Below are 27167 nucleotides of genomic sequence, written 5' to 3'. Positions count from 1 at the left end.
TCGTTGATTGAAAAAGACAAAGAAAATGAACAAAAACGAGGAGAGAATGAATGGGAGAGAAGTTAAGTGAGTGTGAGAAAGAGAGAGTGCGAGAAACTGCCAGAAAAAGACAGTGATTGCAGGAAAAAAAAGTGTGTGTACGAGAGAAAAGTGAAAGAAAGTCTGAAGTTTCATTGCTTGAATCAAGATGATCATAATTATGGGAAGGAAACTGGAGTCTAGTCGAATAGTCTGAGGAGTAATCACCAGCTAATGGCTTACAGTCACCCAAACAAGGAGTTCAGATGAGCAATATAGAAATTTACAGCGCTGAAGGAGGCCATTTCGGCCCATTGTGTCTGCGTCGGCTGACAAAGAGTCGCACGGCCCTCAGTCAGCAGCCCTGAAGGTTACATATAAACCTATGAACAATGAACAATGGCGGAAAGGTAAAGAGCACCCAGCCCAACCAGTCCGCCCCACACAACTGCAATGCCCCTTACACTGAAACATTCTACACTCCACCCCAACCGGAGCCATGGGATCTCCTGGGAGAGGCAAAAAAAACCAGATAAAAACCCAGGCCAATTGGAGGAAAAAAAAATCTGGGAAAATTCCTCTCCGACCCATCCAGGCGATCGAACCTAGTCCAGGAGATCACCCTGGCCGTATTCGATTCCCTGCTATACTTACCATCATATCTGCGCCAGCCAACAAGAGGTTATCCAGTCTAATCCCACATACCAGCTCTAGGTCCGTAACCCTGCAGGTCACGGCACATGAGAACAGAAAACATGAGGGAAAGGCTTCACTAATTTACACAAAAACATCTCTATCCCAGGAATGTTCTCTTGCCATGTAGCTCCTTCCTATTAGTAATATTTTGCTCCAATTTCCTTCTCCTTTCCCCTGGTGGTGTTGATTAATGTTAAAATATAATCCCTACAGCACCTCCACCAGGTGTCCATTGTTCAAGTGTGAGTAGAGGGAGAGTGAAGATTGGCTGGTTAATTTATCAGAGAAAACAGATGAAAATTCATAGTGACTGTTAATCTATATTTCCAACAAGTACTTAAAAAAAAATCGTTCTCGGGATGGGCGTCGCTGACAAGGCTCCAGCATTTATTGCCCATCCCTAATTGCCCCTCGAGAAGGTGGTGGTGAGCCGCCTTCTTGAACCGCTGCAGTCCGTGTGGTGAAGGTGCTCCCACAGTGCTGTTAGGGAGGGAGTTCCCGGATTTTGACCCAGCGACGGGTGAAGGAACGACCGATACGTGTCCAATATGCGCTCCCACCATTTGAAGCCTTCAAACGTAACCCACCCGTCTCCAGCAATCAGGATTGGGAACCACGGCTGACTCCCCTCTCAGTAACGCAGGAGATTCCGAGACCAATTGCAGTGACCTACTGCTGCCTCAGTGGACTACACTAAGTGGATTACAAAGAGCATCAAGACAACTCTGGTACCTCACCCCATGACAGGAACACTAATCCTAAAATGATATGCCTTTGTTCGCTCAGCGAGTTTGAGAACCAATATGTGTCCAGCAGTTAATGCACTGGCACTGGAATACCTTCCCTGCTGAGATTACTGAATCATCAACTGCAAATACCAGCTCTGAATTTCAGTGCTTCCTCAGTGATCAACAACAACAACTTGGAATTATATAGCACCCTTAATGTCGTAAAACATCCCAAGGTGCTTCACAGGGTATTATAAGACAAAAAATATTTGGCATCGAGCCACATAAGTAGAAATTAGGGCAGGTGGCCAAAAGCTTGATCAAAGAGGGAGGTTTTAAGGAGCATCCTAAAAGGAGGAAAAAGAGGTGGGGAGGTTTAGGCAGGGAGTTCTAGAGCTTGGGGCCCAGGCAACAGAAGGCACGGCCACCGATGGTTGAGCGATTATAATCAGGGATGCTCAAGAGGGCAGAATTAGTGGAGTGCAGATAAAAAGAAATAGGAGCAGGAGTAGGCCATACGGCCCCTCGAGCCTGCTCCACATTTAATACGATCATGGCTGATCCAATCATGTACTCAGGTCCACTTCCCTGACCGCTCCCCATAACCCCTTATTGGTTAAGAAACCGTGTATCTCTGTCTTAAATTCATTCAATGACCCAGCCTCCACAGCTCTCTGAGGCAGCGAATTCCGCAGATTTACAACCCTTAGAGGAGAAATTCCTCCTCATCTCAGTTTTAAATGGGCAGCCCCTTATTCTAAGATCATGCCCCCTAGTTCTAGTCTCCCCCATTAGTGGAAACATCCTCTCTGCATCCACCTTGTCGAGCCCCTTCATAATCCTATACATTTCGATAAGATCACCTCTCATTCTTCTGAATTCCAATGAGTAGAGGCCCAACCTACTCAACCTTTCCTCATAAGTCAACCTCCTCATCTCTGAAATCAACCTAGTGAACCTTCGCTGAACTGCTCCAAAGCAAGTATATTCTTTCTTAACTATGGAAAACAAAACTGTACGCGGTATTCCAGGTGTAGCCTCAGCAATACCCTGCATAACTGTAGGAAGCCTTCCCTGCTTTTATACTCCATCCCCTTTGCAATAAAGACCAAGATTCCATTGGCCTTCCTGATCACTTGCTGGACCTGCATACTAACCTATTGTGTTTCATGCACAAGTTTAAGGAGCATCTTAAAGGAGAAAAGAGAAGTGGAGAGGTTTAGGCAGGGAATTCCAGAGCTTGGCGCCCAGGCAACAGAAGACACGGCCACCAATGGTGGAGCGATTATAATCAGGGATGCTCAAGAGGGCAGAATTAGAGGAGTGCAGACATCACAGGGTAAATAACGGGCGGGAAGGGAGGGCAGGGCTAAGGGTGGGGAATTTCCTAAGTTGGGAGCTTCCACCCCCGAGCCACAGTTGGAACGGTGTGTCCGTGCGGTGGGTTGGCACTCCGAGTGAATGGGCGTTCGTTCGTGAGCCCTATCATTGGGCTCCAGGTTAGGAAAATGGGCTGCACCCCCAAAGACCATCAGGATCATTAATCTATTGGCAGCTGGACTCCTGCACGAACCATTATCGTATTGACTGCTGGAACCTGGTCGGATCAATATCACCTAATTCAATCCTGAGCCTCAATGCAATCATTATAACTCTGCAAATCTGGGCCTCATGCCAATCAATAACCAATCAATGACCTATTCAGAACCAATTCCTGTCCTGATCAATACCCAATTAATATTTTTGTTAACTTGTTACAGCCCATTTAAAAAGACTTTAAAGAGGAATTTGTGTACGATAGTGGTTATGTTACTGAACTAATAATTCAGAAGCCTGGACTAATGATCCAGAGAATGTGTGGTTAAATTCCCACCATGGCTGTTTTTGAATTCAAATTCACGTTAAAAACTCTGGAAATAAAATAAAATGGTGGGATCAGTAACAGTGACCATGAAGCTGTCGGAATGTCGAACAAAACCCAACTGGTTCACTGATGTCCTTTGGGGAAGGAAACTGACTGTGCTCAGCCGATCTGGCCTGTACGTGACTCCAGTCCCACACCAACACAATTCTTCTTCTTCTTAGGTGGTCCTTCATATCGAGGATGGCTTGCTTCCACACCAAAAAGGGATGAGTTCACAGGTGTTTCAATGAAGGACGCAATATTCCAGGTCCAGAACTGCATATTGAAGGGTGGAAGATGCCTGTGCGTGGACTTTTTTAACGTGGGATGGCCGTTGCACATCAGCCACCACACGGGCTTGACAGAGCTAGGTCTTGGTCCAGTGGCAAGGGTTAACCAAGACGACTGGAGACCAGCTCTGCTGCACGGACCTAGTGCGCGCACACATCGCAGTGTGGGCTGGGCCCGTGCTGCCCCTGGGCCCTCGCCTCTTCTGGGCCCCAAACTCGCGCCTCTCCTGAGCCCCGATCGCATTGCAGGAGGGCTACAACTTGCAAGTTGCTCTCTGAAGTGACCTAGCCAGCGACTCGCTTGTGTCAAACTACTACACAGCAGCTCGGCGATGGCCAATAAATGCTGCCCTTGCCTGGCCTGCTCACATGCCGAGAATGCATTTCTTTAAAAACCTGCCTTTACTGCTTAACTCCGAGCATTTATATCGCGCCTTTCACGCCCACCGGACGTCTCAAAGCGCTTTACAGCCAATGAAGTACTTTTGAAGATAACTCCCCTGCTCCTCTTCGAAACAGTGCCACGGGATCTTTTATGTCCACTTGAGAGAGCAGACGGGGCCTCGGTTTAACGGCTCATTCAAAAGACAGCACCTCTGACAGTGCGGCACTCCCTTAGCATTGCACTGGGAGTGTCAGCTAAGATTTTTGTTTGTACTCCAGTCTTTGGAGTAGGACTTGAACCCACAACCTTCTAACTCAGAGGCGATAGTGCTACCCACTGAGCCACGGCTGACACACATAATCTTAAGAAAAATGCCATGTAAATATGAGATCTTTCTTTCTAGTTCTTTACTAGAAGCCAATGACCCCAAACTATTGCCCTTATGAATCCAGTTACCGCACTTTGCATAAAGCCACCACTTTACATATTTCATGGCCCATTAGCGATCTTAAATCTGTGGAATTATTCGGATTTGGCCTCTCATTTCATGGAACAATGGATTTTACAAAATCATGCATTTGTTTCCAGCGTGTATTGAGCGGTAAAGCTTCACACACTGATGCACCGTGAGGTAGTGTCGGAGCCCAGATGCTGAAGCTGATCCGGTCAGTAACCAATGGATACTGGACTGTAATTGGGAACTGTTAGCTTTTAGAACTTGATTCCAACTTGGAGAGTTATTTAAACCCTTCTCCCCAACCATATGGGATCGTACTATTCATCGCTGTCACCGCAGCTGTCAGAATTTGAAATCCCTAAGTGTCCTGGGGCAATATTGATCCCTCAATCAACGTAACAAAAACAGATTATCCGGTCACTATCACGTTGCTGTTTGTGGGAGCTTGCTGTGCGCAAATTGGCTGCTGCGTTTCCCACATTATAGCAGTGACTACACTTCAAATAGTACTTTATTGGCTGTAAAGCGCTTTGGGATGTCCAGGGGTCGTGAAAGGCGCTATATAAATGCAAGCCTTTCTTTTTATAGTCTATGATTTACTTTGTCTGCAAGATGTGTAGACATCAATAAACTCTAAGCATTGCAGCCCAGACTTTATTTTGCACATTGCCTGATATATATATATTGAAATCGATATCCGCATGTTCTCGAGATATCAATTGGACGTTGAATTGCGGGATCAGCACTGTCCACAGATAATGGCATTCGCCAATCAGGAGTGCAAGGGGACGGGTAGGAGTTGGAGCTCTGAATCGATTCTAAGCCACTGCCCACTCATTTGGAGAAATGCTGGTGCGAAGGTCACATTGATGGTAATCGGATGACGTCGGCACAATTGCAGAGCTGCAACATTGCAGAGCAAAGCAATCAATCGGTGTCCAGCACAAGTGCGAGCTTCTGCTGAAGGGACTCGGATGGATCATCATCATAGGCAGTCCCTCGAAGCGAGGATGACTTGCTTCCACGCCAAAAAGGGATGAGTTCACAGGTGTTTCAATGAAGGACCTAATATTCCAGATCCCGAACTACATGTTGAAGGGTGGAAGATACCTGTGCGTGGATTCGTTTAACGTGGGGTGACCGTTGCACACCAGCCCAGCACACGAGCTTGACAGAGCGAGGTCTTGGTCCAGTGGCAAGGGTTCTCCAGAACGACTGGAGACCAGCTCTGCTGCAAGGGCCTAGTGCGCACACACATGTCGCACAGTGTGGGCTGGCCCCGTGCTGCCCCTGGAGCCCGAACTCACGCCTCCCCTGGGCCCCGATCACATCCCTCCACAGTCTCTCGCCGCTCCTGCTGTACCTGCCCGCGCTTCAATCACCGACCTGGACCTTGATGACATCACTCTTCGCTACTGTCGCCCTCCTGCACCAGCTCGCCCTGCTCCCTGAAGTGGCCTCCACGTTGCTCCCAGAGGCCTCCACGCTGCTCCCGGACCGCCGCGCCTCCGCTCCTTTTATGGCCCCGACCTGCCGCTGGTGTTCTCACGCAGGTCGGAGCCTCCAGACGGAAAGAGCTCACAATCAACATTTTGGCGCATCCGAATGGTTAGAGTAGGGTGACCCTCCGCCCCCATGTTGTCCGAGAACAGCCTCCCCCCGTTGAGGTACTGCGTCCCTGGGCGAACAAGAGACCCCGCTTCACGAAACTGGTCCCCGAATAGACGAGAGACAAATTCATTGGAATATACGCACTTCATACCGTGAAGACAGAATCACAGTTTCGGGTCAATGGGCTGAACAATGTTATTGTATGGGCAGTGTCCGATGGACGGGCCACATTGTCCGCACGCCCGACACGAGACTCCCGACACAAGCGTTCTACTCCGAGCTCCAACACGGCAGCCGAGCCCAAGGAGGGCAGAGAAAACGCTTCAAGGATACCCTCCTTGATAAAGTGCAACATCCCCACCGGCACCTGGGAATCCCCGGCCCAAGATCACTTAAAACGAAGGAGACTCATCCGGGAAGGCGTCGAACACCTCGAGTCTCTTCACCGGGAGCACGCGGAAGCCAGGCGCAAACAGCGGAAGGAGCGTACGACAAACCAAGCCCCCCCACCCACCCACCCGTCCCTCCAACCACTGCCTGCCCCACCTGTGACAGAGACTGTAGGTCCCACATTGGTCTCACCAGTCACCTGAGAACTCATATTAGTATGGAAGCAAGTCATCCTCGACTCCAGGGGGACTGCCTAAGAAGGAGAGTTTAGTAATACATGCTGTCTGAATGCGTTTCAATGGTGTGACATCACATCCGTGGTCATTATATGCGCGTTTGTTTTGCATTTGTAGGTGCATATGTGTGCAACTGTTAAACTATAGGCTGCTGCAACATTTTGCCTAGCGCAACCTACATGTTCCAACCTGGCTACTTTATTGAGCTCTTACCCTGTGTCCCCCCGGATTTGGTTTAGAAAATATGGTCACCCTATGTTCGAACTCAAGAAAAGAACAACAACAACAACTTATACTTACATAGCGCCTCTAACTTAGTGAAATAAAAATTTGATAAGCCGCATAAGTAGAAATTGCCGCAGGTTAGTCAAAGAGGTAGGTTTTAAGGAGCGTCTTGAAGGAGGAAAGTGAGATAGAGAGGTGGAGGGATTTAGGCAGGGAGTTCCAACGTTCCCCGAGATGTCTGCGCTCCTCTAATTCTGCCCTCTTGAGCATCCCTGATTATAATCGCTCCACCATCGGTGGCCGTGCCTTCTGTTGCCTGGGCCCCAAGCTCTGGAACTCCCTGTCTCTTTGACCAAGCGTTTGGTCACCTGCGCTAATTTCTACTTATGCGGCTCGGTGTCAAATTTTTTTTAATCGCATAATGCTCCTGTGAAGCACCTTGGGACGTTTCACTACGTTAAAGGCGCTATATAAATGCAAGTTGTTGTTATTGCTTGTTCCTGCTGTTATGTCACTCCAGATATTCTCACTTCATTTCTATGCTGACATACATCATCACAGAAGCATAGAAGTTTAGGGCACAGAAGTAGGCCATCGTGTCCGTGCCGGCCAACAAGAGGCTATCCAGCCTAATCCCACTTTCCAGCTCTTGGTCCGTAGCCCTGTAGGTTACAACACTTCAAGTGCACATCCAAGTACTTTTTAAATGCAATGAGAGTTTCTGCCTCCACCAACCTTTCAGGCAGTGAGTTCCAGACGGCCACCACCCTCTGGGTGAAAAACGTTCTCCTCAACTCCCCTCTAACCCTTCTACCAAATACTTTAAATCTATGCCCCCAGGTCACCGTCGCCTCTGCTAAGGGAAATAGGTCCTTCCGATCCACTGTATCTAGGTCCCTCATAATTTTATACACCTCAATTAAATCTCCCCTTAGCCTTCTCTGTTCCAAAGAACACAATGATAAAGATCAGGAGGAGGACACAAAATTGGCAGCAAAAAAATTACTTTCCACGCTGGCTCATGTTCAATATAAACACCGCATGAACTCACAGGCACACTGTCGCTGGTTTGGTAACTTTTTCAACAAAGGGTTGAGAGGAGGTTATTGTAGGGCACCACATCACACTCATTCCTTCTGTCTGAGGCTGAACCACACTTCGCAACCTTGGTGTCATATTCAACCATGAAATGAGCTGTCAACCACATGTCCGCAGCAGAACTAAGACCGTCCATTTCCACCCCTGTAACATCGCCTCTCTCTGTTGAAGCCGACATCCATGCCTTTCATAGAATCATAGAAGTTTGCAGCACGGGAGGAGGCCATTTCGGCCCATCGTGTCCACGCCGGCCAACAAGAGGCTATCCAGACTAATCCCACTTTCCAGCTCTTGGTCCGTAACCCTGCAGGTTACGACACTTCAAGTGCACATCCAAGTACTTTTTAAATGTGGTGAGGGTTTCTGCCTCTACCACCCTTTCAGGCAGTGAGTTCCAGACCCCCACCACTCTCTGGGTGAAGACATTTCCCCTCTAACCCTTCTAACTCTATCAATTACTTTAAATTTACTCCCCCTGGTTGTTGACCCCTCTGCTAAGGGAAATAGGCCCTTTCTATCCACTATATCTAGGCCCCTCATAATTTTATGTACCTCGATGAGGTTTCCCCTCAGCCTCCTCTATTCCAAGGAAAACAACCCCAGCCTATCCAATCTGTCCTCATAGCTTAGATTCTCCACTCCCGGCAACATCCTCGCAAATCTCCTCTGTACCCTCTCCAGTGCAATCACGTCCTTCCTGTAATGTGGTGACCAGAACTGACCAGCTGTGGCCTAACTAGTGTTCTATATAGTTCAAGCATAACCCCCTTTGTCACCTCTAGACTTGACTATTCCAAAGCATTCCTGGCTGGCTTTAACCATTCTACCCTGCGTAATCTTGAGGTGATCCAAAACTCGGCAGCCCGTGTCCTAACTCGCACCAAGTCCCACTCACCCATCACCCCCTGTGCACGCTGACCTACATTGGCTCCCGGTTAAGCAACGCCTCGATTTCAAAATTCTCATCCTTGATGTCAAATCCCTCCATGGCTTCGCCCCCTCCCTATATCTGTAATCTCCTTCAATTAGGGTGGCCAACTCTGATTGGACGTATCCCTGGAGGTTTCATCACATGACCTCCTGCCCCCAACCGCCCCGCCTCCACTCTCACGCCATTGGTCATCCGGACACGCCTATCCTTGCGGCGCCCCGCCCCACCTTCCCACGGCCAATTGGAAAGCGAACAAACTCTTCATTTCCTGACTGAATGAATCTTGAGTGTGAAACTGCCTTTTCTTCCCCTCCCCCCTCCAATATTTTCATAACTAATAAAACAAAAGGGTTCAAAGAAAATGGGGGGAAAAACACACAAATTGTTTTAAGTCCAAGTCCCGCTCATCCATTACCCCCTGTGCTCGCTGACCTACATTGGCTTCCGGTTGTTTTCAAATCCCTCCATGGCCTCGTCCCTCCCTATCTCTGTAATCTCCTCCAGCCCCACAACCCCCTCTCCACCCCACCGAGATAGCTGCGCTTCTCTAATTCTACCCTCCTGAGAATCCCTGATTATAATCGCTCAACCATCGGTGGCCGTGCCTTCTGTTGCCTGGGCCCCAAGCTCTGGAACTCCCTCCCTAAACCTCTCCGTCTCTCTTTCCTCTTTCAAGACGCTCCTTAAAACCTACCTCTGTGACCAAGCTTTTGGTCACCTGCGCTAATTATTGCTTGTGTGGCTTGGTGTCAAATTTTGTTTGCTAACATTCCTGTGAAGCACCTTGGGATGTTTTACTACGTTAAAGGTGCTATATAAATACAAGTTGTTGTTGTTATTAATGCGCCAATGACCTTTGTTCGCAGGAGTTTCCTGGGGATTAATTTTCCATTCCTGCAAACTCCAGGCCAATCGTGGAGGGTTGCAAACCCCTGCCTTCGACGGGAGAATATGCAGCAACGCGGTGTAAAACTGGCCTTCAACCTCAACACAAGATCACCCTAAACACTGAGCAAGACCATCCACAATCTCCACAGTACAGGTTATCAAAATATTACTACAGTCCCCGGAAGATTATGTGGCGGTAATCTAATAATGGACTTTAGACAGTGGTTATAAAACACTCAATCTATTCTCCTGCTATTTATGATGTCACTTGACCAGCTCAATTATAGCTTGTAACTCCCGGGTATCCATTATTCTGTCCATAAATCTTCCAACCCCTTCAATTAGATTCCAGCCTGAAACTTACTCGCGGGCTCTCATTAATCTATGTATAAACCACCTGAATATTTCGATTAGATTGCAGTCTGCAACCCACTCCTAGGTATATATTATTCTATATATTAATCTATCGAAATCCCTTGATTAGATTCCAGCCTGAAACCCGCTCCCAAGTATCTATTATTCTATATATACACCATCCAAACTCCTCGATTAGATTCCAGCCTGTAACCTAGTCTCAGATATCCATTATTCTATATATTAATCTATCTAAATCCCTTGATTAGATTATAGCCTGCAACTTACTCCCAAATATCTAGTATTCTAAATATTAATCTCTCTAAATCCTTCAATTAGTTTCAGCCTGTAACTAACTTCATTTAGCTATTATTCTATAGATGCACCTCCAAACACCTCCCAATCTATAAATCATTCCCAGATATCCATTATTATATACATGAAACTATCTGAAACCTTTGATTAGATTAGAGCCTGCAACTTACTCCCATGTATCTAGTATTCTAAATATTAATCTCTCTAAATCCTTCAATTAGATTCAGCCTGTAACTCAGGTTATCTATTATTCTACACCATCCAAACACCACGATTAGATTCCAGTAAATTCCAATAAATCACTCCCAGTTATCCATTATTCTATATATTAAACTATCTGAATCCTTTGATTAGATTCCAGGCTGCAACCCACTCCAATATGTTAATTTCTCTACTTCAAAATCCGCATCGATAAGCAACAGTATTTTCTTTAAATTCTTTTTTGATTTATTTCCAGTAAATGTTGAGGAGATCTGTCTTTAAAAGTTGCCCGCGTAAGGTGGCAGGCATCTACACTGTCAATATTATCTCCTTTTTTAAATTCCATTTATTCTTGGACAGATCTGGAGACATCACACACACACACACACACACACACACAGTGCTTAAAGTAATCAAGAATTGGTCAACACTAAACGACATTAGAACTGAGCCCTCACTTCAGACTCTCACACCTGACACCTACTGAAACGCTGGAACATTTTTCAGTACAAAGTATTCATTAAATATTAATGCACTGCTCTCAGCAGGCTTTGAGCACAAAACGTAAGTAAATAGCGTTGGACTACGATACCTGTTAGTTAAAACCTTGTCTCAGTGGAGTCCTTGATACAATTTCCCATCAAATCTTCCTCTGCGGATCCCTTCGACTCGAACCTGCATTCCCCCCACTCTTCCACGCCCAGCCTAGCTCTGCTCCAGATTATCATCCCCACTGCAACTGGTAACGGATGAACAATATCATGGTTTATTTATTGACAGCTGTCCCCTCTCTTTTACACTCTCGGTCCCGCCCTCAGTTCGCTCGCTCGCTCTTTCTCTCTCTCTCTCTCTCTCTTGCGCTCAGCTGCCTCATGAATAATTCGTCAGATGCAATCCTCTGCACAAAAGGACTCCGTGCACCACATCAGGCTCCTTTCAGCTGGACACACACACCCTCAAACAGGGAGTTCGTGATCTGCCTGGCTGGAACTGATCCCTGCCTCTGACTGTACTGACCAGTAGCACACACAGCTGAACGCTCTTTCCCCCCCGCACTCACTCTCCCCACTCCCCCAGGACCGAAGTGGTGTGCGCGGTGAAAGGTGAATGGCAACTTTCCGGTAATAAGGTGCAGGTAAACCAACACGTTTACCCATGCTGTGGTGCTAGACCCACACCAGAGACTTCAGCACACCAAAACCGAGGCCGATGTCCAGTGCAGTGCTGAGGAAGCGCCGCACTATCGGAGGCGCTGTCTTTCGGATGGGACGTTAAACCGAGGCCCCCGACATTATCTCAAAGAAGAGCAGGGGAGTTCGCACCAGCGTCCCAGCCAATACTTATCCCTCAACCAACATCATGTTTAAAAAAAAAACGGATGATCTGGTCATTATCACATTGCTGTTTGTGGGAGCTTGCTATGCACAAATTGGCTGCTGTGTTTCCCACATTATAACAGTGACTACACTTCAAAAGTACTTCATTGGCTGCAAAGCACTTGGAGATGTCCGGTGGTTGTGAAAGGCGCTATAGAAATGCAAGTCTTTCGAGCGTGTGGTGAACCTGTCCCACCCACCCTTTCCCTCAACAGGGACTGTAGTTCTCGTATTGGACCTAAGGACTCATATTAAGAGTGGAAGAAAATCTTCCTCAATTCCGCGGGCCTGCCTATGATGATTCTTTATGTTGCTGGGAAGCCCAGGAACCATTCCCTGAGGTGGAATTAAGGTCCAGCGGATAGACTTCGAGATTTGGAATGAGTTTTTATATATGAGTTCATTCTGGGCACATCAAAACTGGAAAAGTATTCATCAGCATGTAGACTCCACAGGCACGCTCACGTTGCAACAAAGGCAACAATGGCAATAAACATGTTTGTGTGGGCGACGGGTAGCAGTTATACAGATGTTGTATTGATCCAGAGCACTGGACAAATGAATAACACACCGTGTCGCTCCACCATTAATCTGTTGTTCTGCTCTCCGGTTTCAGCTTCCGAAGGTGCAACAGCTCAAAGCGGACAGATAACTGGACACAGAGAAACACAGCGCCAGGCACCAGTCAACACTTCCTTTATCCCCAAGGTCACACTGCTGTAGCAGTTTACACTGAGGAGGGCGGGTATCACTACTGGCCTGTAGACCATAAGCTTGGTGCCAGATTTGAGGGCCTGATCTTCAAACGCTCGCTTCCTCAGTGGAGGCGCACTGGAGGCGGTGTTGGACCTCGTCGTCGATGTCTGCCCTGACTGACGGTAGGCGTCTGACGTATGGAAAGTGGTCCAAGTTGTTCAAGGCCGCACCGTGGATTTTGTGACCGGGAGCAGTGCTGTGTGGCGGGGTCAGGTTGGTGGAGGACCATTGTCTTATACTTGTTTAGTGTAAGGCCCATGTTTTCGTACGCCTCGGTGAAGATGTTGACGATGGCTTGGAGTTCAGCCTCTGAATGTGCGCAGACGCGTACTATAGTTCGAGGACAGAGGAAGGATGGGACGGTCTTGGATCTAGCCTGGAGGCGACGAAGGTTGAACAGGTTCCCACTGGTTCTATAGTTTAGTTCCACTCCAACGAGGAGCCTGTTGAGCGTGAGATGGAGCATTGCAGGCGAGGAAGATCGAGAAGAGGGTTGGCGCGATGTCGCAGCCCTGCTTGACCCTGGTCTGGACATGGATTGGGTCTGTGGTGGATCCGTTAGTCAGGCATACATAAATCAGACAGGGCCAGGCGGAGTAACATAATGCATACTGCCCTTTGACCAACACTAATCACCTCCGACGGTTCTGGACTCTCCCACTTTCTCAGCAGTAAGGGGAAATCTCATCGTAGCAAACAGCGAGGAAATCTAAAATCAACATCATATAGAACTTGGGACGTCCATTCAGCCCGACCGGTCTATGGCCGAGTCTATGCTCCACTCAAGCCTCCTTCCACTCTACACAGTTCCTCTAAGAGCAAAAGAAAAACTTGCATTTATATAGTGCCTTCAACGACCACTGGACGTCTCAAAGCGTTTTACAGCTGATGAAGTACTTTTGGAGTGTAGTCACTGTTGTAACGTGGGAAACGCAGCAGCCAATTTGCGCACAGCAAGCTCCCACACACAGCAGTGTGATAATGATCAAGTAATCTGTTTTTGTGATATTCATTGAGGGATAAATATTGGCCCAGGACACTGGGGATAACTCCCCTGATCTTCTTCGAAATAGTGCCACAGAATATTTTACGTCCGCCTGAGAGAGCAGAGGGGGCCTCGGTTTAACGCCTCAACCAAATGACGGCACCTCTGACAAGTGCAGCACTCCTTCAGTACTGCACTGGAGTGTCAGGCTAGTTGTATGTGCTCAAGTCTCATGGAGTGGAACTTTGAATCACAGCTTTCTGACTCAGAGGCGAGAGTGCTACCCACTGAGCCATGGCTGACCACAATCTAATCCTATCTGCATAACGTTCTGTTGCCAACTCCCTCAAGTGCTTATCTGGCTTCCTCTTAAATGCAGCTGTGCTATTCGCCTCAACTATTCCGTGCGGTAGAGAGTTGGAAATAATAAAGAGAACTGACAAAAATCAAATGGGAATAACTCTTGCTTCATGTACGGAAGTCAGTACTAAAGAGCCATATAATCTCATAGCGTGAGCTAAACTGGCCAAAAGCAAATTCAGAATTTTGTTTCCAGTCATAAGGCTGTGAGAATTCTGTCACTGCTCGAGAAGAGAAGCCATCGGTATTAACCGAGGTCTTTAGAGAAACATATGCATCCTTGTGAAGGGTATTGAACGTAAAAAAGACAGGAAATTGGGGTTGTAAAGCTAGAGCTGGCATAACTAATCAAGTGAGCAGGTTGGAGGGGCAGAATTACCGACTCCAACCCTTGCTTCCTTCACATTTCTCCAATTAGTCACAACAACAACTTGTATTTATATAGCGCCTTTAATGTAGTAAAACGTCCCAAGGCGCTTCACAGAAGTATTATTAGTCAAAAAAATTGATCCCGAGCCACATAAGGAGAAATTATGGCAGGTGACCAAAAGCTTGGTCAAAGAGGTAGGTTTTAAGGAGCGACTTAAAGGAGGAAAGAGAGGTAGAGAGGCGGAGAGGTTTAGGGAGGGAGTTCCAGAGCTTGGGGCCCAGGCAGCTGAAAGCACGGCCACCAATGGTTGAGTGATTATAATCAGGGATGCTCAAGAGGGCAGAATTAGAGCTGGTTGTGGGGCTGGAGGAGATTACAGAGATAGGGAGGGGCGAGGCCATGGAGAGATTTGAAAACAAGGGTGAGAATTTTGAAATCAAGGCCTTGATTAAACAGGAGCCAATGTAGGTCAGCGAGCACAGGGGTGATGGGTGAGCGGGACTTGGTGCGAGTTAGGACATGGGCTGCCGAGTTTTGGATGATCTCTAGTTTACGTAGAATGTGGGAAGCCAGCCAGAAGTGTGCTGGAACAGTCAAGTCTAGAGGTAACAAAGGCATGGATGAGGGCTTGAGCAGCGGATGAGCTGGGCAAGGGTGGAGATGCTATGGGGGTGGAAATAGGCGGTCACGAGTTCAGAGTTCTTCTCTGATGCGGGTTATTTAATCTGCTTCAAAACAGAGCTGGAGCTTACACATCAAACTCTACAACACACAATCGTTAACAGCATTTAGGTGTCAGCCGTGGCTCAGTGGGCAGCACTCTCACCTCTGACCCAGAAGGTTGTGGGTTCAAGTCTCGTTAGAGCACATAAATCTAGGCTGACACTTGCAGTGCAGTGCTGAGGGGGTGCTGCACTGTCGGAGGTGTGGTCTTTCAGTTGAAACGTTAAACCGAGGTCCTGTCTGCTCTCTCCAGTGGACGGAAAAGATCCCATGGCACTGTTTTGAAGAAAAGCAGGGGAATTCTCCTCAGTGTCCTGGCTAATATTTAGCCATCAACCAACATGACTTATACAGATGATCTGGTCATTATCACATTGCTGTTTGTGGGAGCTCCCTGTGGCAAATGTGGCTGCCGCATTTCTTGCATTGCAACAGTGACCACTTCAAAATTTCTTCTTTAACTGTAAAGCGCTTTGGGATGATTTCATGAAAGGTGCTACGTAATTTTTTTTTTTCTTTCCTTTAAGTGTGGTATGTAGTAATGGGATTCATGTTTAGCGCAAGCAATCTGTTGAATTCCTGACTCGCCATTGCTAAGGTCTGCTTGTCCGACATTCAGTCTGTGATGGGCCGCAATTTAAAGCAGTTAAGTGTTAGAAAGACCAAAGCCATTGTCATTCGACCCAACCACTACCTCTGTATCCCTGATCCCAAAAGTTTGTCACCTTCCTCCATCTGCTCCACGATGACAGGCAGGCCGTGATCCTGACCAAAGGATCCACCACAGACCCAATCCACGTCCGGACCGGGGTCAAGCAGGGCTGTTCTCGATCTTCCTTCCTGCAATACTTCATCTCACTCTCAACAAGCTCTCCGCTGGAGTGGAACTAAACTATAGAACCAATGGGAACCTGTTCAACCTTCGCCGCCTCCAGGCTAGATCCAAAGTCGTCCCAACTTCAGTCATCGAACGACAGTACACGGACGACGTTTGCGTCGGCGCACACTCAGAGGCCGAACTCCATCGTCAACACCTTCACCGAGGCATACGAAAACATGAGCCTTACACTAAACATCCATAAACCAAAGGTCCTCCACCAACCTGACCCCGACACACAGCACTGCTCCCCGGTCATCAAAATCCACGGCACTGCCTTGGACAACGTGGACCATTTTCCATACCTCGAGAGCCTGCTATCAGCAAGGGCAGACATCGACGACAAGGTCCACCTCCAGTGTGCCAGCGCAACCGTCTGTCGCCTGAGGAAGAGAGTGTTTGAAGACCAGGACCTCAAATCTCGCATCAAGTTTATGGTCTACAGGGCAGTAATGATACCCGCTCTCCTGTATGGCTTAAGAGACATGGACTATATACAGTAGACATCTCAAAACGCTGGAGAAGTACCACCAGCGCTGCCTCCGCAAGATCCTGCAAATCCACCGGGAGGATGGATGCACCAACGTCAGTGTTCTCGCTCAGGCCAACATCCCCAGCATTGAAGCACAGACCACGCTCGACCAGCTCCGTTGGGCGGGCCACATCGTCCGCATGACGGACACAAGACTCCCAAAGCAAGCGCTCTACTCGGAGCTACGACATGGCAAGTGAGCCCCAGGTGGGCAGAGGAAACATTTCAAGGACCCCCCTCAAAACCTCCTTGATAGTGCAACATCCCCACCAACACCTGGGAGTCCCTGGCACAAGACTGCCCTAAGTGGAGGAAGAGCATCCGGGAGGGCGCTGAGCACCTCGAGTCTCATCGCCGAGAGCATGCAGAAACCAAGCGCAGGCAGCGGAAGGAGCGTGCGGCAAACCAGACTCCCCACCCACCCTTTCCTCCAACCACTGTCTGTCCCACCTGTGACAGAGATATAATTCCCGTATTGGACTGTACAGCCATCTGAGAACTCACTTTTCGAGTGGAAGCAAGTCTTCCTTGATTTCGAGGGACTGCCTATGATGATGTTTACTGATAATGACTCCAACCCTTTCTTTGGCCGCTGTCTCAGACTATACCGGACTCTTCGCAACCTCAATGTCCTATTCGCCCATGAGCTGAGCTTCCGACTCCGATTTCCTTTCCATTACCAAAACTGTTTTCCACCTTCGTAACATCACTGGCTCCATCCCTACTCACCCAAAATCTTCAGCCCATGGTTTTGTCACCTCCAGACTTGACTATTCCAATGCTTTCCTGCCTGGTCTCCCAACTTCCATGATCTGTAGACTTCAGCTCAGCCAAAACTCTGCTGCTCATATCCGATCCCACACCAAGTTCCCATCACCCTCGTCCTTGCCGATCTGTATTAGCTCTCATTCATCCAATGCGTTCAACTTAAAATTCCCCTCCTTGCATTTAAATCCCTTCATGGTTTCACCCCTCCCTATCGCTCTAACCTTCTCCAGCCCTACAATTCTTCCCCCCCCCGCAACCTTTCTGTTGCTCCAACTCTGGCTTCTTGTGCTACCCCTTCCCCCACTCCCTCTCCCTCTCCCCACCCCAGCTCCCCCTCCCCCGCCCACTCCCTCTCCCCTCCACTCCGCTGCCCAATCCCTCTCCCCCGCTCCCCTTCCTCTTCCCTCCTCCCTCTTTCCACCCCTGCTCCCTTTCGCCCTCCCCACCACTGCACCCTCCCCACCCCTCCCCCGCTTCACTTCCCGCCCCTCCCCTTCCCCCGTTCCCCCTCCCCACCCCTGCTCCCTCTCCCCCCACTCCCCTGCTCCCCCTCCCCGTCTCCCACCCACGCCCTCTCCCCTCCCCCCGCTCCCCCTCCCACTCCCCCCTCCTCTGCCCCCCCCACCCCTTCCCTCCCTCCAACCCCGCTACCCAATCATTGGCTGCCTAATCTCCAGGCCCTGCAATTCCCTCAATATTTATCCCTCAATCAACATCACAAAAACATATTATCTGGTCATTACCATATTGCTGTGCGCAAATTAGCTGCCGCATTTCCCTCAACAGTGACTACACTCCAAACGTACTTCATTGGCTGTAAAGCGCTTTCAGACGTCTGGTGGTCATGAAAGGCGCTATATAAATGCAAGTAAGTTCTTTTCCTTCCTTCATTCCTTCTTTTCTTTCTTTCCCTCTCCGCTTTCCTATCCTCCTTGAAGACCCTCCTCTTTGACCAAGCTTTGGTTACCCCTTTCCAAAATCTCCTTCTTTGGCTCATCATTCGGTTTGTGATTACACCTCAATTACACCTCACCTCGGGACCTTTTCCTGCAAGAGGCTGTTGTATTTTGCTCAGGAACCAGCATCTTTATTCCCCGCTGTGTTTCTTACGCAACATCGAGGTACATGGGCAGCTGACTATGGAACGTTGGAAGGTGCAAGTCAGTGGTCAGCAGACCCGCCTGGCTGGAATAGTCCAGTCTGACACAGCCCCGAACGTTCTGTCCCTCTGCCCGACTCCAGATGCAAGTGAAACTACCAGTGTACGAGAAGGTGCCTTCTGACTACATTCTGGAGAATGACTGAAATTCGTGGTGATCACCACCACGGGGACCTATATTCAATTCGCAATTACCGCTCTCCCTGCGCCTGGTCATATACTTGTCCATTTTAATATGCGACACGTGCAATACTGCATATACCAACCAAGAATTCATGATTATGGCAATATCAGGGCGGTTTCATCTCTTCAGTGATTGTTTTAGCACTGAGCTGTCCCTGGCCTTCTGGTATGCCTCAAGTACAAATACTTTCGTTTTGATTATAACTCCATTAATAACGTCATTGCCTTCACAACTCACTTTCCTCGCATTTAATTCACTGTGACAACGTCTTGATTTCTTTTCTCACTTCATCAGGTCAGGGGCATATTGTCCTCATTTATTGAGGCCACTCTGGTTGCCATGGCATTTTTCCCAAAGAATCGTGGGTAATTGATGTCATGGAGGACTGACAACTCCTGTGGAAAGCCAACCATCCCCCTACTCTTCCTGTTGTGACAGCTTTACTGCTTAAATGAAAATGATCCCCTGGGGGAGTGGGGGAAGGGGGGACAGGTCAGGGATCGTGGAGATACCGTATACCCAGGATTCCTAGCAGACAAAGAGCTATCCATGGCAACTCAGGGCCCAGTGGGGATCACCTATTCCCCTGCTAATTGGACCACACGTGCGGTTCCAATTGTACTTTGATTTAAAAAAAAATTGTTCTTCATATTCCTCTTCTCTGTTAACTGCTGATCGTGACCGCACTGTGCACATTCATACAGCCCCTTCTCTCACACAGACAGAATTCTCAATCTGCCGGCAATGTCTCTGTCACTCCCTTGCACAGTTCTCCAATCTTACTCTTATCAGTTTAATATCCCCGATGGGGACATGATATTGGATTGATTTTTTGGACAGGGAGCTGGGTCAGCGGCTTGCCCTGTCCACTCCATGCACCGACCTGGTATTGCAATATTTCCAGGAACGGTGCAACTTCGCCTCTCGGCCTTTTGGCCTAAGATCAAATATATTGGCGCAAAGTGATCTTTGGCGTTAGAGTTGATCTGGAACGAAATTGGGAAAAAGAAGGAAAAAAAAAAAAGTTCTCCAGTCTTACTCTGTGTGGGAGCTTCCTTCTGTGCGGAACATAAAAATAGAAAGAGTGCTGTAAACACACGAGCTGGACAATAAGTGAAAGGCCGGGGTAACATTTCGGAATGGGAGTCGGGAGGCTTTGTCCAACAAAAGGCCCCATCAGCGTATCTTTTCAGAAACTGACATGCTTGCTTTGCCTGCTCGCCAATTCCAATTTTTTTTCCCAGTCCTTTCCGTTTTCTTTAAATACCTCTTCGTGCATGTGTCCGCGTCTTTCAGAATTCGCTGTAATTCCTACAGTCCCATCTGTACTTGTCTCTCTCACTTCCTTACAAAGAAAGGTTGAACAGGTTGAACCTGTACCCGTTGGAGTTCAAAAGAATGAGAGGTGACCTTATTGAAACATATAAGATTCTGAGGGGGCTCGACAAGCTGGATGCAGAGAGGATGTTTCCCCTCGTGGGGGGAATCTAGAACTAGGGGGCATAGTTTCAGAATAAGGGGTCGCCCATTTAAAACTGAGTTGAGGAGGAATTTCTTCTCTCAGAGGGTGGTGAATCTTTTGAATGCTCTGCCCCAGGGAGCTGTGGAGGCTGGGTCACTGAATATATTTAAGGCAGAGATAGACAGATTTTTTTGAATGATAAGGGAGTCAAGGGTTATGGGGAGCGGGCAGGGAAGTGGAGTTGAGGTACCAAGATCAGATCAGCCGTGATCTTATTGAATGGCGGAGCAGGCTCGAGAGGCCAAATGGCCTATCCTGCTCCTAATTCTTATGTTTATTCTATGCAACAGTCTTTCTCTAGATCTTGCTGCATCTCCCTCGTAGGGTTCTCTAAGACCCCCCCATAGCAGCTCTATCTCAGCTAGTGCATAATAACGCACTAATCTTAACATTCTCCTGGCTTAATCTCCTCCAGAAAGAAAGACTTGCATTTATATAGCGCCTTTCACGACCACCGGACATCTCAAAGCGCTTTACCGCCAATGAAGTACTTTTGGAGTGTAGTCACTGTTGTGATATGGGAAACGCGGCAGCCAATTTGCGCACAGCAAGCTCCCACAAACAGCAATGTGATAATAACCAGATAATCTGTTTTTTGTTATGTTGATTGAAGGATAAATATTGACCCAGGACACCGGGGATAACTCCCCTGCTCTTCTTCCAAATAGTGCCATGGGATCTTTTACGTCCACCTGAGAGATCAGACGGGGCCTGGTTTCATCCGAAAGTCGGCACCTCCGACAGTACAGCGCTCCCTCAGCAATGCACTGGGAGTGTCAGCCTAGATTTATGTGCTCATGTTCCGAGTGGGACTTGAACCCACAGCCTCCTGACTCAGAGGTGACCCACTGAGCCACAGCTGACATGAACCTTCACATTCTCCTGGCTTAACCGCCTCCAGCCCTCCTCAAATTCGGGCCTCTTTAGCGTCCCCGATATTCCACACTCCACCATTGGTGGCCGTGCCTTCATCTTCCTGGGCCCTAAACTCTGGAATTCCCTCCCTAAGCCTCTTTTTGCCTCTCTCTCTGCTCTTTTAAGATGCTCCTACCTCTGACCAAGTAAGTAGGCACTGCCCAGTAGAGCAGGAAGGCCCCAGGCTCAATCGCTGGTGTGGGCTGAGTTAATGATCTCTGTCGGCCTGGGTTAGAGAGGGGAAAATCTGCCAGAGATATAGGGGCCAAAGTTGATGGCCTTACTGCCCACTGCCGCCGACAGTCCTCTGCTCGAACCGCCCAGCGCCACTGGTGCGGGCGGGAGTTGGCAGTGGATCGCTGCGTGGAGGCAGCTCTGTCCCCCAGGGTAAATGTGAAGATCCTGTAAAAAAAAGGTAAGTGGAATGAATGTTTTAAAATTATTTATTTACAGGCACTTACCTGGATGGGGTCCCCCCTGAAGGTCCTCAGGTGTTTTCTTTATTTTTGTTTTGTCAGCTCTTCGACCCTCCGTGGGCCCGGCTCCATTCTCGGCGGCGCTTGGGCGGCAAGCGCCTTTGCCGCCGAGAACGAGACCTCCCGCCGGCTGCCGCCCAGATTGGCAGGGTATGTCGCAGATTTGCCGCCTGCCGAACTTCGAGGGACCTGGGTGATGAAAACTCCGCCCAAAGTACCGTCAGGGGCCTCGGCGGCCATCGGCGGTCCTTCGAGCGGCACTTGGGCGGGCGGGGGCCATCATCAAATTCGGGCCCTCACTCCCTAATTCCCCATGACCAGATAGAGGTTGCTAAAGTTAGTAAAGGATTCAATCGGGTGGACATAGAGAAGATGTCTCCACTTGCGGGGAGTCCAAAACTAGAGGTCATAAATATAAAATAGTCACGGATAAATCCAAAAGGGAATTCAGGAGAAACTTCTTTACCCAGAGAGTGGTGAGAATGAGGAACTCATTGCCACAGGGAGTGGTTGAGGTGACTAGCATAGAGCTGCAACGGCAACGAAGAGTGACGTCATCAAGGTCCAGGTCGGTGATTGCAGCGTGGGCAGGTACAGCAGGAGCGGCGAGAGACTGTGGAGGGACGTGATCGGGGGCCCAGGGGAGGCGTGAGTTCGGGGCCAGGGGCCCTGGGGGCCCGGGGGCAGCACGGGGCCAGCCCACACTGTGCGATATGTGTGTGCGCACTAGGTCCGTGCAGCAGAGCTGGTCTCCAGTCGTCCTGGTTCAACCCTTGCCACTGGACCAAGACCTCGCTCTGTCGAGCCCGTGTGGTGGCTGGTGTGCAACGGCCAGCCCACGTTAAAAAAATCCTCGCACAGGCATCTTCCACCCTTCAACATGTAGTTCGGGACCTGGAATATTAGGTCCTTCATTGGAACACCTGTGAACTTATCCTTTTTTGGCGTGGAAGCAAGTCATCCTCGTTACGAGGGACCGCCTATGATGATGATGATAGATGCATTGAAGGGAAATCTAGGTAAGTAAATGAGGAGGATATGTTGATAGGGTTAGATAGAGGAGTGGGAGGATATTCGTGTGGAGCATAAATGCTGGCATAAAGCTGTTTCTTTGCTGTAAATTCTATATAACTAATAACTATAACAAGCTGTCCTAATATCTCCTTCTGTGGTTTGGTGTCAAATGCTGTTTGATAAACACTCCTGCGAAGTGCCGTTTACTACGTTAAAGGCGCTATATAAATGTAAGCTGTTGGTAATCTCTTGGGCAGTTGTACATTATTAAGAAAAGAATGGCTTTCGACTGTACTCTCTCTGCCGATGTACCGCAAGCCACTGCATCCAACTTCACATCACGTTGTCAGCCATGGCTCAGTGGGCAGCACCCTTGCCTCTGAGTCAGAAGGTTGTGGATTCAAATCCCATTCCAGAGACTTGAGCACAAAAATCCAGGCTGACACGCCAGTGCAGTGCTGAGGGAGCGCTGCACTGTCGGAGGTGCCGTCTTTCGATGAGACGTTAAAGTGATCTGCTCTCTCAGGTGGATGTGAAAGATCCCATGGCATTATTTTGAAGAAGAGCAGGGGAGTTATCCCCAGTGTCCTGGCCAATATTTATCCCTCAATCAACATAATAAAAACAGATTGGCTGCCACATTACAACAGTGACTACACTCCAAAATTCATTCATTGGCCTTAAAGCGCTATAGGACATCCTGAGGTCGTGAAAGGCGCTATAGAAATGCAAGTCTTTCTTTTTTTTTAAACGGACTAGTGCCACTGAACAGCAATAAATCTTACACTAATCTGCAAATCATGTTGTAGAAATTAATTGGGCAAAAGCATTCATAGGAAAGACTGCTAATTAGCAAAGGGAACCTTTGAGTGCCATCAAACAGCAGGGTGAAATATAAACCAGCTTGTCTTTTGTCTTCATGAGAATCCACCTCTTCATGATGCCTGGCAAGTATGCTCAGAAATCTTACTATACATCTAAGAACAGTTGAAACATGTTTTAAATAAGACCGTGTTTTGTCTAATGCCGGCTGTGCCACAGTGGGTCGTATTCACTCACCACTGAGTCAGAAGGTTGTGAGTTTAAGATTATGAAAGTAAACTAGCACGGAATATAAAAACAGATAGTTAGAGTTTCTACAGGTACATAAAAAGGAAAAGAGCGGCTAAAGTAAATGTTAGTCCCCTAGAGGATGAGACTGGGGAATTAATAATGGCAGAGACGTTGAACAAATATTTTGTGTCGGTCTTCACGGTAGAAGACACTAAAAACACCCTAGCAGTGGATAATCAAGGGGCTATAGGGAGGGAGGAACTTGGCTGCTGCATTTCCTGCATTACAACAGTGACTACACTGAAAAAGAAAGATACTTAATTGGCTGTGAAGCACATTAGGACTCTAAGGTCATGAAAGGCACTATGTAAATGCAAGTATTTCTTTCTTTTGTGTTGCAATGACAACGCCGGCAATAGGACGTGTAATTGGACACAACACACCTAGTGCAGGAACATGACCAGACAGTGGCAGTCAGGCAACTGAGACAACAGCGCTCACACTCCATAGTTCACGCAACACACAGCGCTCACACTCCATAGTTCACCCAACACACAGCGCTCACACTCCATAGTTCACGCAACACACAGCGCTCACACTCCATAGTTCACGCAACACACAGCGCTCACACTCCATAGTTCACCCAACACACAGCGCTCACACTCCATAGTTCACCCAACACACAGCGCTCACACTCCATAGTTCACGCAACACACAGCGCTCACACTCCATAGTTCACGCAACACACAGCGCTCACACTCCATAGTTCACGCAACACACAACGCTCACACTCCATAGTTCACGCAACACACAACGCTCACACTCCATAGTTCACGCAACACACAGCGCTTACACTCCATAGTTCACGCAACACACAGCACTCACACTCCATAGTTCACGCAACACACAGCGCTCACACTCCCGACGCCCCATATTCGGACAGCGTGAATGAATCCTTAAATAAATACTGTAGGCCTGGCATGATCACCGTGCTGGGCTGTGTCCTTTTGGAGGAGCCCGTGGTGTTGCCATGGGTGGTTGGATTTGGGGACGGAATGCTAGAGTGAGTCGTGCAGTGCTGGGGCCTCTCGAGGATTCATCAGACCTTGATGGCAACTCCAGTCTCAGCCCGACAGCAAACGTGTGTCAGTTGGAGGACGAGATGAGCAGCCTCCTGGGCAGGGCTTGGAAACTTCCCCCACGCAGTCTGCTTTCCCATTCTGGAGCCCGTCATGTCACAACCCCCAATCTCACCAAATCCAGACACAGGAACAAATCCGGCAACCCTCGGGACCAAGACCGTGACGGTTTTCGGATTTCGGACCTCGAGAGTTGGCGCTCCTCGCCGATTCCCGCTGTCCACGGCCTCCCGCCGCTGCGTTTTTTTTTACCGGTTTCTTTGTCCCTGGCTGCCCGATGTTGCCAGATTGGAGACACCCGGTGGTTGGACATCCTCCCCCACTACAACGTCTCAAATCCGGAAACACAGCGGCAAAGCCGATAACTAGTCTGACCCGTCTTTTTTTTGGGACAATAATTCTGGATTTTAAGTTACTGAATATCAAACGGGATTTTCTCAAAAATGTCCGGTTTTCAGACAATTCCGATTTCTGGACAGCCGGATTTGAGACATTGTACACGGCTACAGATAAGAGGATATGTCAATAAAAGGGTGGAGATGAGTTAAAGCATCACCAGCTTTAGTCGCTGTAATAATCGGATTGTAACCCAACAAAATCCCTGCAAAACCCTCTTGTTCAGCTGCCCCTCACCTGTACTGAGCCCTAGTGCTTAGGTTACTGGATCCATAGTCCAGAGAATGCGAGTTCATAGTCCCTACACTCCAAAAGTACTTCATTGGCTGTAAAGCACTTTGAGACGTCTGGTGGTCATGAAAGGCGCTATAGAAATGCAAGTCTTGTTTTCTTTCATCATAACAGCTTGAGAATTTAAATCCATTTTTAAAAAAAAATCTAGTAAAAGTGACCATGAAATTTTCGGACTATCGCATAAACACATCTGGTTCACTAATGTCCTTTCAGGCAGGAAACCTGCCGCCCTTACCCGGTCTGGCCTATGTGCGATTCCGGTCTCACCCCAACGTGGTTGGCTTATAACTGCAGCTCGGAGGTACTCAGTTGCAACGAAACCGCTGCAAAGAAAGTGGCCCACCAAGACCTTCTGGGAAGGGGCTCCAAATGCCGGCCCAGCCAGCGATCAGAGAATGGTTACAGCACGCAAGACGGCCATTCGGCCCACCGAGTCTGTGCCGGCTCTCTGCAAGAACTGGTCCCACTCCCCCTCGCTTTCCCCGTAGCTCTACTTATCTGACTCCCTTTTGAAAGCCACAATTGAGTCTGCCTCCGCCACCCTCTCAGGCAGCGCGTTCCGGATCCTAACCACTCGCTGCGTAAAAAAAAAAGCTTTCTCTACGTCGCCTTTGGTTCTTTTGCCAATCACCTTAAATCTGAGTCCTCTGGTTCTTTACCCTTTCTGCCAAATGGGAACAGTTTCTCTCGATCCACTCGGTCTCTTGCTCTTTCAATGGGGGTGTGGGGAGGGTGCAGTCCGATCCCGTGTACTAACATGTAAAGTGGTCAACAATTCCAGAAAAGAAAACGTCACAGGCTCAGATTGGATTGGGGTTAAGATGCAGATCAGTCACCGAATGGCGGAGCGGGCTCGAGGGGCTGAATGGCCTCCTCCTTTGTTCCGACTTTATTGTCATCACCGTAGCCGGTCGCTCGAACGAGGATGACTTGCTTCCGCAAGAGTTCATGGATGTTTCAATGAAGGACCCGATGTTCCAGTCCTGAACTCCAATTAAAGGGTGGAAGATGCCTGTGCGTGGACTTTTTTAACGTGTGGTGACCGTTGCACACCAGCCACCACACGGCCTCGACAGAGCTAGGCCGTTATCCAGTGGCAAGGGTTAACCAGGACGACTGGAGACCTGCTCTGCTGCACGGACCTAGTGCGCACACATATCGCAGTGTGGGCTGGGCCCGTGCTGCCCCTGGGCCCTCGCCTCTTCTGGGCCCCATACCCTCATTCGCCGCACCTCCGCCACAAAACCAGTGCAGCAATACTGAAGCACTTTAAGAGGATGTGGACATCAACATTAGGAAAGCTTCCATTTTTTTTTAAATTCACTAGATTCTGGGAAGATTTTCGATTAGAATATGGAAAACAGAACCCTACTGCAGGTATTTAAAAAAAAGCTCTGGGAGACATACCTTAAATCTATAGACCAGGCTAAAGGGTGCTTCATTAACGTGCTTAAAAATAGATTTTATTATTCGGAACATGAGGAGGCCATTCAGCCCTTTAAGCCTGTATGGCTAATCGCTGGCTGGGGCTGGTACTGGCAC

General features: G+C 48.5%; 1 protein-coding gene and 1 pseudogene across 1 annotated transcript in view; one reads left to right on the top strand and one right to left on the bottom strand.

Annotated features, from left to right (window-relative positions):
- nfasca (neurofascin homolog (chicken) a) overlaps positions 1-11462 on the bottom strand; it is a 208154-nt gene extending 196692 nt beyond the window's left edge. Inside the window, exon 1 of the mRNA XM_070859232.1 lies at positions 11319-11462. The gene's annotated coding sequence lies outside the window, so the exon portion shown is untranslated. The remainder of the gene's footprint in view (positions 1-11318) is intronic.
- An 8109-nt stretch (positions 11463-19571) lies between these two features.
- Positions 19572-19736, top strand: LOC139228377 (U2 spliceosomal RNA; annotated as a pseudogene).
- The last annotated feature ends 7431 nt before the right edge of the window (positions 19737-27167 follow it).

Source organism: Pristiophorus japonicus, chromosome 17 (assembly GCF_044704955.1).
Source record: "Pristiophorus japonicus isolate sPriJap1 chromosome 17, sPriJap1.hap1, whole genome shotgun sequence".
Classification (NCBI taxonomy): Eukaryota; Metazoa; Chordata; class Chondrichthyes; family Pristiophoridae; genus Pristiophorus; species Pristiophorus japonicus.
The sequence above is the reverse complement of the archived record's forward strand: the minus strand, read 5'-3'. Positions and strand labels throughout refer to the sequence as shown.